We start from the raw sequence: 14,056 nt of genomic DNA on the forward strand, positions 1-14,056 counted from the left end.
ATATAGGTACTCAATAAAATTCATCCATGGTCGGCTTGGTGGAAATGTCATGCAGGTGCGTTCGCCTCATTGACGCTAAAAAATTTTTCATTATGTCTATTGTCAATTTCTCAACAAATTCTGATGCTTTTCTTATGCTCGCATTTTTTTCTTGTGGATTTCATCAACCATTTTAAATTTTTCACTCCTTTCTTACAATAAAAATTCAAACAATTTGCTTGATCATTTAATATAGTTCTTCAATTTTTTTGTTGCTGATTTCAAGATAAATATATGTGTCAAATCATAAGTTTTAATCTTGTCCCGAGTGACTTAAAAATTACAGTGACTCATTAGTTGCCACGACTTTGAAATTGCTGCCTACTTATCAATCACAAAAGAACCATGTTGGACTCTTCTAACTAAGGGCACGCACGTAATTATTTTGGTCTAATTAAGAAAGAAAAAATCATTGAGGCAAATCCCTTGACAAATACTGTTGACAAAGATTGCGGCAATCTAGTGAAGGTTACGGATAGTCCTTCCGAAAATAACATTGACTGTCAGATAGCACTGCCAACCTCTTGAGTGTTTTTTTCAGGAACAAAAACAGACATACAAAAGTTTCGACAGAAAATACCGTGTTGATCGCTTCTAGCGGTACTTGCAATATTCTTTCACTCATCGGCTATTTACGTTGTCCAAACTGCCTACTCTCCCACTTTAATTTTTTTTGCTGACTGCTGCTTTGAGGTTACGGTGACGTCAAAAGCAGCTAGCTTACCCTCTGTCAATGGTGGATTAAAAATTTCATCTGGTCTGGTTTTGTTTTCAGGAGCAAGTTCTTCCCCCTTACGACAGCTGGAAGATTTGAAAAAAAGAAAGCTGCAACAAGACCGTGTTTGGTTTGATCATGTCTTGCAATTCCTTTAGCTAGACGAGCCTGAGTTGCAACGTGCGTAGCTAACGCCTAATTTAGTAAGGAGCTCCGTTAATTGGTAATTAGATTTTATTGAACATATGATAACACAGATCTAAACATAACAAAATGATAATTTTGGGAATAATGTGATTGTGATCAAAATTTTAGCTCAAAAATTTAGATTTATTGTGATAAACATGTTAGCTCAAAACTATAATCAGAATTTAAATAGTTTTGAACAAAAACAATTAAAGTTCAAAATAAAATTTTTATACCAATCCAAAGGATGATCAGAAGGACGATCCAAAAGATGATGCAAAATATGATCCAAAATTTGATCTGAACGATTATCAAGAGGCAAACCTCTTCATTGTAAGTGTCAACAATGATCGCGGCAATCTATTGAACCTTACAAATAGTCCCTGCCGAAAAAAACTTTGACTGCCAGATAACACTGCAAACAATTGAGTGTTTTTTTCAGGAAAAATGACAGACACCCAAGAGTTTTGACAGAAATGCATGGTTGGTCTCAATTAGCTATCTGTGCATTGTACTTGTGCTCCCCGGCTTTTTGCAGCGTCAAACCTAGCTTCTCTGCCACTAGGAAATTTTTGTTTGCTCACTGCAGTGGTGAAATTAAGGCAACGTCAATGGCAACTGGCTTACCATATGTCTATGTTGGATGGATGATGCCACTCGATCTTGATTTGTTTCCAGGAAGAAGTTCTGCCTCCTTACGACACACGAGAGATTCCAAGACGAAGAAGCTGCAACAAGACGGTCAGTGATTCGATCATGTCTTGCTATTTCTTCAGATCGACCGCGGCAAGTGACCGCTTGATAGCTGTAAAGATATATGATTGCCCCTTTTTTGATAAGGTCAATTTTGTTCATCAGCAAAAAAATAATTTCCCTAGATGATAACTCAAGCTTACATGAGTCTCACTCAATTGCAAAGTAGAGTTCAGTGCTGTAATAGCTGGCAATGCAAGCCATGATCCTTGCTTGTTGTGGTGACAGTGACAAAAGGTGAGCTTATCGTTTTTAGAGTGCTTGCTTAACTATCGAATCCTTGAAAGATGGCTCTTAATTTTTTTTTGCGGTAAAACTTGTTTTGCACCGAGATGTTAGATACAAGAAATGAAGTGAAGGCGAAAATGTTCATCAGTAATTTAGACATCTATAACTTGAAAAACTGAAGAGAAAACTGATCTTATTAGCCAAAATAAGCCATTAATAATTGATCCATTGATTTTTTACTCCTTTTGCGACTGGTTAATAGACAATCTGGATTGAAGCCTAAAATTTTCTGAGAGTCGTGTACAAGTAATTTTTTTCGAAAGCTTCATTTCGCAACTAAGTGAACAAGATTTCCAAATCTATTTTGGAAGGAGTATTGCAGTTTGGGAAATAAACATTTTTGACAAAAGCGAGACTATGGAGCGGAAACAGTAAAGCGCCTAAAATTTCAATGCGTGACCAATCATCAAATATTTGTTTGCATTTTTAGGCCTCTTGTTGGGACTTCCTTACAGAATTTTGAACGTCCGGTTTAATTCGTTTTTGGTCCCAGATATAAAGCGATTATCAAGGTACCATGTATATTGCAGCAATTCTACCCACCTTTTCGCTGATTAATTTGATGATTGGCCAAATAGTTAACGCAGATAAAAAGCAATCCTAGCGGCTCACCGCTCCAGTGCGGCTAGACATAATTCTGTAAACCGAAATTGGCTGTGCTTCGAATAACTAATGGAAAGCCGCTATTCTTGACATAAATTTGATGACTGATTACAGACGCAGCACAATGACAGAATTGAAAATATTTTTGAAGTGTTTTGGGGATTTCCTGATCAAATGAGAGAGAAACCAATCTTTTTAAAAAATATTTTTCCGGTAATTAATGATCGCCTCATTTTCACTTGTAATGTATAATTTTACGAGGTAGAGTTCGAACAACACTGTACTATATTGGTCTTGCCCGGGCCGAGGAAATTGGCCAAAATTATGTAAGATCAGCGGCAACTAGCGTTGACAAGTCGGAAAATTCACCGCAATTTTCTTATATAATTTTGCGCTGAATGCGTTGAAATTAAAGACAAAAATTCAACGCATTCAGCGCAAAATTATGTAGGAAATGGCGGTGAATTTTCCAACTTGTCAACGCTAGTTGCCGCTGATCTTACATAATTTTGCGTTGAATTTTGGCATAGATCTTACATATTTAGCGTTGAATTGTAGCGTAGATCTTACATATTTAGCGTTGAGTTTAGCGTAGATCGTACATAAATTCAACGCATTCAACGCCAATCTTACATATTTTCCGTTGAATTTAGCGTAGATCTTACATATTTAGCCTTGAATTGTAGCGTAGATCTTACATATTTAGCATTGAATTTAGCGTAGATCTTACATAAATTCAAAGCATTCAACGCCAATCTTACATATTTTGCGTTGAATTTAGCGTAGATCTTACATATTTAGCGTTGAATTTAGCGTAGATCTTACATATTTTTGCGTTGAATTTAGCGTTGATCTTACAAAAAATCAACTCTGTAGAACTCTGTGTATGGGACTCGAACCACTGACCTCCTGTTTACTTGTCGCCTCTTCTACCATTGCGCCACCGTACCTTGGTTTCCTTAAGAGCCGCAATCCTTATAAGGCTTAGATCTTACATATTTTGGGTTGATTTTAGCGTAGACCTTACATATTTTGCATTGAATTTAGCGTAGAATTTGCATACAAATCGTTGAATTTAGCCTAGATCTTACATATTTTTCGTTGAATTTAGCCGAGATCTTACATAGTTTCAAAGTATTCAACGCCTTTATCATGTGAGAAGTACTGGGAAAAATTTAAAAAATTTTTTAAGTTTTGAAAGAAATTTGAATTCCTAAAATGGTCTGAGATGGTTTTTGCACCGTAGGAGAGCAAATAGTTATTTTTGCTGACTTCATTTTTCTCAGTTGTGCAGAATAGGGGTCGAAACAGAAAAAAAAATTAATTTTTCGAAAAAAAAACTTGAAAAATTTGAAATCTTCAAATGGTCTGAATTGGATTTTGCACTATAAAAGAGCCCTAGAAAACATTTTTTCTGACTTCTTGTTACTCACCTTTGGAGTATAGGGTTCGAAATAGTGAAAAAATTAATTTTTCCAAAAAAAACTTGAAAAAGTTTTGAAATCGTAAAATGGTCTGAAACTGATTTTGCACTATAAAAGAGCAATAAAAAGTGATTTTTCTCACCTGTGCAGTATAGAGTCGAAACAGTCAAAAAATTACCTTTTTGAAAAAAACTTGAAACATTTGAAACCGTAAAATGGTCTCAATTGTATTTTGCACTATAAAAGAGCACTAAAAAGCGATTTTTCTCTGACTTCACGTTTCTCACCTTTGCAGCATAGGGGTCGAAACAGTGAAATTGATATTTCGAAAAAAAACTTGGAAAGGTTTTGAAATCGTAAAATGGTCTCAAATGGATTTTGCACTATAAAAGAGCACTAAAAAGTGGTTTTTTTGCTGACTTCGCTTTTTTCACCTGTGAAGTATCGGGGTCGATAAAGTGGAAAAATGAATTTTTGAAAAAACTTGAAAAACTTTTGAAATCATAAAGTGGTCTGAAATTGAATTCAAAAAATTCAACCTTAAATTTGTGAGATCTAAGCCAAAATTCTACGCAAAATATGTAAGATTGGTGTTGAATGCGTTGAATTTATGTACGATCTACGCTAAATTCAACGCTAAGTATGTAAGATCTACGCCAAAATTCAACGCTAAATATGTAAGATCTACGCCAAAATTCAACGCAAAATATGTAAGATTGGCGTTGAATGCGTTGAATTTATGTACGATCTACGCTAAACACAACGCTAAATATGTAAGATCGACGCTACAATTTAAAGCTAAATATGTAAGATCTATGCCAAAATTCAACGCAAAATTATGTAAGATTGGCGTTGAGTGCGTTGAATTTATGTAAGATCTACGCTAAATTCAACGCTAAATATGTAAGATCTACGCTAAAGTTCAACGCTAAATATGTATGATCTACGCCAAAATTCAACGCAAAATTATGTAAGATTGGCGTTAAATGCGTTGAGTTGATGTAAGATCTACGCTAAATTCAACGCTAAATATGTAAGATCTACGCTAAAATTCAGCGCTAAATATGTAAGATCTACGCCAAATTTCAACGCAAAACATTTGAGATTGGCGTTGAATGCGTCGAATTTATGTAAAATCTACGCTAATTTCAACGCTAAATATGTAAGATCTACGCTAAAATTCAACGCTAAATATGTAAGATCTACGCCAAATTTCAACGCAAAATATTTAAGATTGGCGGTGAATGCGTTGAAATTATGTAAGATCTACGCCAAATTTAAACGCAAAATATGTAAGATTGGCGTTGAATGCGTTGAATTTATGTAAGATCCACGCTAAATTCAACGCTAAATATGTAAGATCTACGCTAAAGTTCAACGCTAAATATGTAAGATCTACGCCAAAATTCAACGCAAAATTATGTAAGATTGGAGTTGAATGCGTTGAAATTATGTAATACCTACGCTAAATTCAACGCTAAATATGTAAGATCTACGCTAAAATTCAACGCTAAATATGTAAGATCTACGCCAAATTTCAACGCAAAATATTTAAGATTGGCGTTGAATGCGTTGAATTTATGTAAGATCTACGCTAACTTCAACGCTAAATATGTAAGATCTACGCTAAAATTCAACGCTAATTATGTAAGATCTACGCCAGAATTCAACGCAAAATTATGTAAGATTTGCGTTGAATGCGTTGAATTTATGTAAGATCTACGCTAAATTCAACGCTAAATATGTAAGATCTACGCCTAATTTCAACGCAAAATATTTAAGATTGGCGTTGAATGCGTTGAATTTATGTAAGATCTACGCTAATTTCAACGCTAAATAAGTAAGATCTACGCTAAAATTCAACGCTAATTATGTAAGATCTACGCCAAATTCAACGCAAAATTATGTAAGAGTGGCGTTGAATTCGTTGAATTTATGTAAGATTTAGGCTCAAGTGTAGATCTTACATAAATTCAACGCCAATCTTACATAATTTTGCGTTTTTTAGCGTTGACACCTCGGCCCGGGTGACTCTTGAACCAGACACCACTTGGTTTGTTCCTTAATGCTGTCAGTGAACGACTAATTAAAGGGCTGGGTGCAAACTGCGGATAACTGTCTCCGCATGCGTCGTTATCAAAATTTGTCAGAAGTTTGAGCGTTTTTTCTGATCAAAATTGCTCTTCACACTAATCCACATGGAGCAAATTCTCCACCTAATTGTTATGCAAATTGGCAGCACTATTCTTGTAGAACGTCTTCAACTGATTAGAGACCATCTGCTCACTGAATTGATGAGATTATGTGGACAGTTCTGACATTGCTGGTGGTGACTTTTCAGCTTGGTTAAGAATGTTTTTTCAAAACTTCTTGTGTATTTTTTAATTGAGCTACAAACTCACAGGCTAGAACCTTAGCAAATTGGTCAATTGTTTATGCAAGCGTAAATCTATGGGCCAGAAAATAAATGTCCTTATCATATTGGTTGATCCCTTCAGCTTGTATCAATGAATCTTCATCACCCCACAGATCACCAGAGTCACTGTCGTTCAATCGCCAATTTCTGCTCAGCACCTCCTATTCTCGTTGCTGCTTGAGTTAAAACCATCTCTATTTGGAGACCTCAGGACAAATTTAGACATTGCGAACAATTTTTACAGCTGTTCATGACTTGAAAATTTTCTGGGCATACTTACTGATGAGGATTGACTTTCGAGCGCACAACAGTCTGATCAGAGGTAATGATGAGCGCAAAAACGTCTGAACGTTGGATTGGAAATAGTCTGTGCAAGGATTGCACAAAACTCTGGACAATGGTCTGATTTCGGCCTGATTGACTTCGAAAACTTGACAGAAGATTGACTTTGAAGGTTTGATCAGGGAGCTTCAAGCGCAGTATACCAGCAAACACTCGGGGTTTCGAGCGCACATCAGTATGATCAGAGGTTACTTTATCTTGAATCGTCTGAGAACAGAGTATTTTGGCCTGGAACGGTCTGATAAGAGATCTCTTCTGTTTGGCACCTCAGCCTGGGTATCGACAGTACTGACGTTGTAAAAGTAAGCTGGACGATTTGTTACTCAGGATGAGATGGTTGATCTAATTTGACTTTTAGAGCTTTCACCCTTGTTCTTGGCAAGGCAACTGTGTTTATCGTTAAAGTCCTGCTGTAATCATGAATTGTGAAAACAGAAGCACCCTCCACTAACATACAGAAAAGATGAATTGGCTTTAGACCATCTCTTTCCCCTCTCAGGAATATGAAACAAACTGTTATTCAGGAAACCACGTGAAACGCAACAAAAAATCAATTATTAACACTGGATTTATCATGTAAAACGATACAAAGTGCTCTGGTACAGAAATAAATCAGTACTGGACACGTCTATGTTCAAAACTATCATAAAGTTCAGTGGTGATAGTTCGTGATGCAAATCCAATGGTCAACCCTCAGTTCAGTGTAACAATTGCAATTTGATTAGCAACTCAATGCCGATTCTTGAACTTTTCACTTTATAAGTTTTCTAAAAGTTTTCAGTTGATCAGTTTGAAGTTTGTTAAAACTTCTGAACCTGCAACGTTTTTGGGAATAATTTGCCGCCAACTGATGGGAGATATGACATTCAAATTGGCCCAAAAGATGATCTATCACGCCAAGACATTACACCGCAAAGGTATATTGAAATCTTCAGAGGCAAATCTGCCCGATCTTTAAATCTCCACTTTTTTTTCTCCTGTGTTAACGCATTAATATTGTAACCATGTTGCAAAAAATTGGTAATTGAAGAATCGGCCAAACTTTAGGGGAATTTGGCAAGCCATCAATGCAAAAGCAACAAAATTTCAATTGCTCATTTCAGATGCAAGCTTTGAGTCCTTTTTTGCGGGCTATGTAAAAACTTTTTGCTCGAACTAGATATGTCTTCTTGGCACTAAGAGTAACTGTGATCCGCATAAAATGTATCTATAATCCGCAATGTTTTCCATTTTATTGCGCGCTTAGGTGCTTTGAAAATTGGTTTAAAGCTCTTAATTGATAGCAATTAAGTTCCTAATTTGCTTTTTTGATCAATTAGGCCGAGCATTTAGTAAAACTTTTCGTCTATGAAACTGAAAAATAGCAAAATGACTACTATTTTTCTTTCCAAATTCAGTAAATGAATGGTTTACAATTGAGTTTAGCAAACAAAATTTTTGCAATTAAATTTTTGTTTTGCGTTAAAATACGTTTTGCATTGATTGACAGTTGTTTATAGAACAATAAACACTAAGATAGAATAAATTGAGTTCGGATAAAAACATTATCTTTGAATTGATTACTGTTTGTCTTGGTTATTTCAATGAGTGACTTCCAATTGAATTCCGCAAATGAAATTAATCGATTCAGTTGATTTAACACAATTCGCGTTTACTCACAGTTGTCCATTGAAGTGTTTACCGATTTCGCACTGAAAAATCACTCGATTAATCGTTAGCGAATATTGACATCTTGACACCTTTCGAATACCTTCACGTTACTACGGTCAAAGTCAAGAATTTTGTTTGTAGACAAATTAGGATAATTACGAAAGTGAGATAATTTTGGGACAGTTATCTAGTGATTTCTTAACTGCAAAATCACTCTAGGTATTATTTAATTAAAACGGAGGAGTCCGCAGCTCTTCAAGAATATTCAACTCCTCAGAGCTTTAAACTAGATAAAACTTTGGATTGTAGGAACAACCAGTGCAAAAACGGACACATAAATTGATTGATGAATCATTACACGAATTTTCAGATAAATTCTCGCTTGAAAAAATCGCAATTCTAAAAATGGCGGAACTGTTTTTCTGAAAAATAGATACGAAACGTGACTTTTAATTTGACGATTTTATGTATCTAATTTCCGGGCAACTTTTATTCAGGCGAAAAAATTGGGTCTGCGGCTTAATTAACATTAAAGGGGGTCATATCACTGGGTGAACCGCAGTTCTTTTTGCAGTTTTCAGTCCAATAGTAGTCTAAAAAATAAAAAATCCAATTCAAAAAAATTATTTGAATTTTTTGATGTATCAACTTTTGAACTTTTAAAAAGAGAAGAGATCAAGAAGAAAAATGAATTTCCGTGGGCCAGCTGTGCAAAAATGGTTAAAAAGAGACTCTATTTTGGTGTCAGATTATCATGAAATTTATTTTGGACGTTTTGATTCGACCAGTATTGACGTCTTTTCCGCCACCTGACGGGATTATTCCAAATCTCATCAAAATTTTCCCAAAAGATGAATTATCACGCCAAAAAATTTCACCACAGATATATATTCAAGTCTTCAGAGACAAATCTGCCCGAACTTTAAATCTATTGTTTATTTTTCCTATACTAACACATTAAAAGTCTATTTATGTTGCAAAAAACTGATACTCTAGAAAAATTGGCCAAAATTTAGGAAATTTGGCGACCCATGTCTACGCAAAAGTGACCAAATTTTCAACCCAGACTTGAGATACAAGCTTGGAGTCATTTTTAAACCCGCTATGTAAAATCTTTTTGCGCGAACTAGATATCTTTTTTTGCACTAGGCGTAACTCGAATCTGCTTTGAATGTATCTATAATTCCCAATGTTGACTATTTAATGCGCGCTTAGGAGCATTTAAAAGTAGGTTAAAGCTCTTAATTGATAACAATTAAGTTCGTAATTTGCCTTTTTGATCAATGAGCCTTGTTTTTACTTAAGTTTTTCATCTACAAAACTAAAATCTACATCTGAAAAGATTGCTATTCTTCATTCAAATTTCAATTAAAGAACCGTCTCCAATTGAATTTAGCTAACAACATTTTTTGAAATGAATTTGATAAAAATTGTTTTAGGTTGATTGACATTTGTTTTTAGACCGATAAGCAACGAGATAAACTAGAAGTATTTTTTGGTACAAAAAATCGTATTTGAATTCATTACTAGTTGTCTATGGTTAATTTAAATAATGAGTGATTTCCAATTGAATTGGGCAAAAGAAAATAAATCAATTTAATTGATTCAATACAATTTGCGTTTACTTACAGGCGTTTACTTACACCTATGTCACAATTAAAATTCCCTCCAGCTATCCATCGCAATTATTGACATCGTGACACTATTCGAATGACTTATACTACTACAATCAATGCGACGATTTTTTTATTGTAGACAAATAAGTATATTTACGAAATTGAGGTGTTTTTGGGACTGGTGTCCAGTAACAGGTGTCCATTGGTTTTTTACTAGGAAAATCACTTTAGAGGATTTTTTTAAACAAATTGAAGGAGTTCGCAGCCCTTCAAGAATAATCAAATCAGAAATACTATATTTAAGTTTTGAGATGAACGATAATCAAATTTTTAAAAATAATGATTTAATTTTGACATAGTGAAATATTGATTTAAAATTGTATTAAAAGTACGAGATTTTATGTCTATATGTGTTTATATACTTTTGCTTCTGCTTTTTGTGCTCTTTATCTCTTTATCTCTCTCTCTCTCTCTCTCTCTCTCTCTCTCTCGCTCTCTCTCTCTCTCTCTCTCTCTCTCTCTGCCTGTCTTTCTCTCTCCCTCTCTCCTTGTGTGTCTTTTTTGGGTTGGTCGGTAGTAACAAATGATCAGCTCATCTGTTATAATCACAAATTTTAAAACACTTTTGCATGCTCAGTTAAAAAACACATAAACAACATTTTCAAGATCAGTTAATAAATCTTCAACGCACCTTACATTCTCAGTTTCAAACGTTTTGAAGTACTTTTGCATATGCAAAAGCGTAGACTATGTTATGTTTATAGAAATAATCTGTGCACATATAGACACATATTTTAAATTATAAGTCCTCACCGGACTTGTCACATAATTTCGTGCTTGAAAATATCAGAATTCTGCAAAACAACGGACCCACTTTTCTGAAAAGTTGATACCAAGTGTGACAACTAATTTTGACAACTTTTTGTATCTAGTTTCTGGGCAATTTTTACTCATGCGAAACCTTCGGGGTATACAAAGCGGCCTGATGGGTTTTAACAGGCGTCATGTCAATTGGTTGACCTCACTTCTTTTTGCCGTTTCCAGTCGAATAGTAGTCTAAAACAATCCAAATGAGATAAGTTTTTGAATTTTCTGATATACCACCTTTCGAAATTTTAAACAGAGGAGAGATCAAGATAAAGGGTATTGCAGCCAAAAACCATGATTTGCCGTGTAACAGCTGTTCAAAATAGGATAAAACAGACTCTATTTTGGTGTCAGATAATCATGAAATCTCTTTTGTACGTTTTGATCCGACCAGTTTTGACGTCTTTTCCGCCAAATGACAGGATGATTCCAAATATAATCAAAATGTTCCCAAAAGATGAAATATCACGCCAATACATTACACTGCAGAGGTATTTTCAGAGTAATCTTAAGAGGCAAATCTTCCCGATCTTTGTATCTCTTGACCTCTTGTTTCTTTTTTTCTAAGCTAACACATTAAAAGTGTAATCATATTGCAAAGAATTGATACTGTAGAACGATCGACTAAATTTTAAGGGAATTAGGTGGGCAATAATTGCAAAAGTGACCAAATTTTAATCGCTAATTTGAGATACAAGATTTGAGTCCTTTTTTCTTGCGATGTAAAACGTTTTTGATGGAACTAGATATGTCTTCTTGGCATTAAGCGTAACTCTGAACCGCATGGAATGTATCTATAATCCTCATAGTTACCTATTTATTGCTATTCAGATTGCTTTTCTTCTTTCTGATTTCAAAAAATGAGCGAATTCTAATTGATTTAGGCAAACAAAATTATTTGATCTGTATTTTTTTAAATATGTTTTGGATAATTGACAGTTGCTTATAGACCGATAAACAATAATATTTTAGGGTAAGAAATTCATCTTTGAAGCAATTACTATTTTTTTCTTCGTTATTGAAATTAATGAGTGATTTCCAATCAAATTCTGAAAGAGAAATGATTTAATGAATTGATTTGAATTAATACAATTCGCGTCCGTTTACAGGTGTCTATTGAATGCTGTTTACTGATTTAACACAGAAAAATCCCCCCTTTCATCCTGAGCGAATATTGACATCTTGACACTTTTCGAAAGCCTTAATGTTACTACGGTCAAAGTGATGAATTTTATTTGTAGACAAATAAGGATAATTAAGAAATTGAGGCAATTTTGGAACTGATGACCAGAAACATGTGTAGTTTGATTTTTTTAAAAAGAAAAATGGCTCTTCAGGGATTTTTTGAACAAAATAAAGAAGTTCGCAGCTCTTCAAGAATTTTCAACTCAGAAAAATTTTATTTTAAGTTTTGTGATTTGAACAATAATCAAAATAATGAAAATATTGACATAATATTGAAATATTAAAGCATTGGTTTAAAAATAGATTTATACTACGGTATTCAATTTCTTCGTGAGTATATATGCCTTTGTTCCTGCGTTTTCTCTTCTTTATCTCTCTCTCTCTCTCTCTCTCTCTCTCTCTCTGCCTGTCTCTCTTTCTCTCAGTGTGTGTGTCTGTTTTGATTGGTCGGTGGTCACAATTGATCACTTATTATCTTACATTCAAAAATTTAAACCACTTTGGATGCTCATTTAACATCGATTTAAACAATTTTTACATGCTCAATTAATAAAGCTTTAAATCATCCTCACAATCTCAGTTTGAAAAGCTTTAAAATGCGTTTTCATACTCCAATGCGGGGTTTAAATTATTTTTCGACACTGTGGATTGTAGACACAATCAGTGCAAAAATGAATACATAAAATGAGCGATAAAATAATACAGTTCTTGTCACATAATTTGACATAACTCGAAAACATCTAAGTTCTGCAAAACGCGCACCCATTTTTCTGAAAAAAAGATATTAAGCGTAACTCTTAATTTTTACGATTTTATGTATTTAATTTCCAGGCGACTTTTAATTATGCGAAAGTTTTGGGGTATACTTACGGGGGTATTAAAAGGTGCTATATCATTGGGTTAACCACACTTCTTTGTCGTTTCCAGTCAAATAGTAGTCTATAAAAATCCAAATGAGATTATTATTTGATTTTTCTGTTATACCAACTTTCGATTTTTTTAAATAGAGGAGAGTTCAAGAAAAAAGGTAAACCCAAAACATTGATTTTCCGTGGGCCAGCTGTGCAAAAATGTTTAAAAATTGACTGTATTTTGGTGTCAAATATTCATGAAACCTTTTTTGACGTCTTTTCTAGACTTGCCAAATCTTTCTAGACTTGGATTTATGCTTATATTTCTTTACAAAGATGCGCACAAGCTGACATGTGCTCGAACTGACATGGCCATAGCTATGAATCAACTGTTTGTAATATATTATGCACAGTGTTCCGATTTGCCTGGAGGTATTTACTGCAATTAAAACGACAAACTTTCCCAGGCTCCACGTGAAACTTATCATTTCACATATCACCGAAAAAATGTTATTATATTTTTCAAATTACCAGAAAATCATGCAACAAATTGTGTTTTGTAATCATTTTTTTGTGTAAATTTTTGTTTTTATCATTTTCCTGTTTTCGCACAAAAATTACCTTAGGTTACGCGAACGTGAAGTTTTTCGAGCGATTCGCACAAGAGAAATCCAAGTGTATTAACAAAATGCGTTCATATTAACGATGTGTCCGGCCGTCATTTGACGCACTATGTGTAATTAGGCTCTTAAACTGCTTGTGAGTAGTTCTCATATGGCAATTATTTAGCTTAAAATAGAAAATACCTCCAAAGGAATGTGGTTAGAGCCAATTTTTGCGGTATGGGCTTTCCACAAACATTTCAATCGTTTCTGATATAATAATCAACGATAATTAAGAAGAAACCATCAGGAACATCTATTGAAATTCTTTTTGGCAAAGAGAGCACGAAAAACCACATATCGCTTTCTAAGGTTTTTAAGTGCCAATAAAGATCATGTATTACCCCAATTCCAAAAACTACAACATGACTGTCAAATTCAGAATTAATCTCAATGAACAGACGGTATATATGACAAAGATAACGTTTTCAAAACTGATTTGCATAATTCATGAACATC

This window comes from Convolutriloba macropyga, chromosome 5 (assembly GCF_964194025.1).
Source record: "Convolutriloba macropyga chromosome 5, txConMacr16.3, whole genome shotgun sequence".
In the NCBI taxonomy this organism is placed as follows: Eukaryota; Metazoa; Xenacoelomorpha; order Acoela; family Convolutidae; genus Convolutriloba; species Convolutriloba macropyga.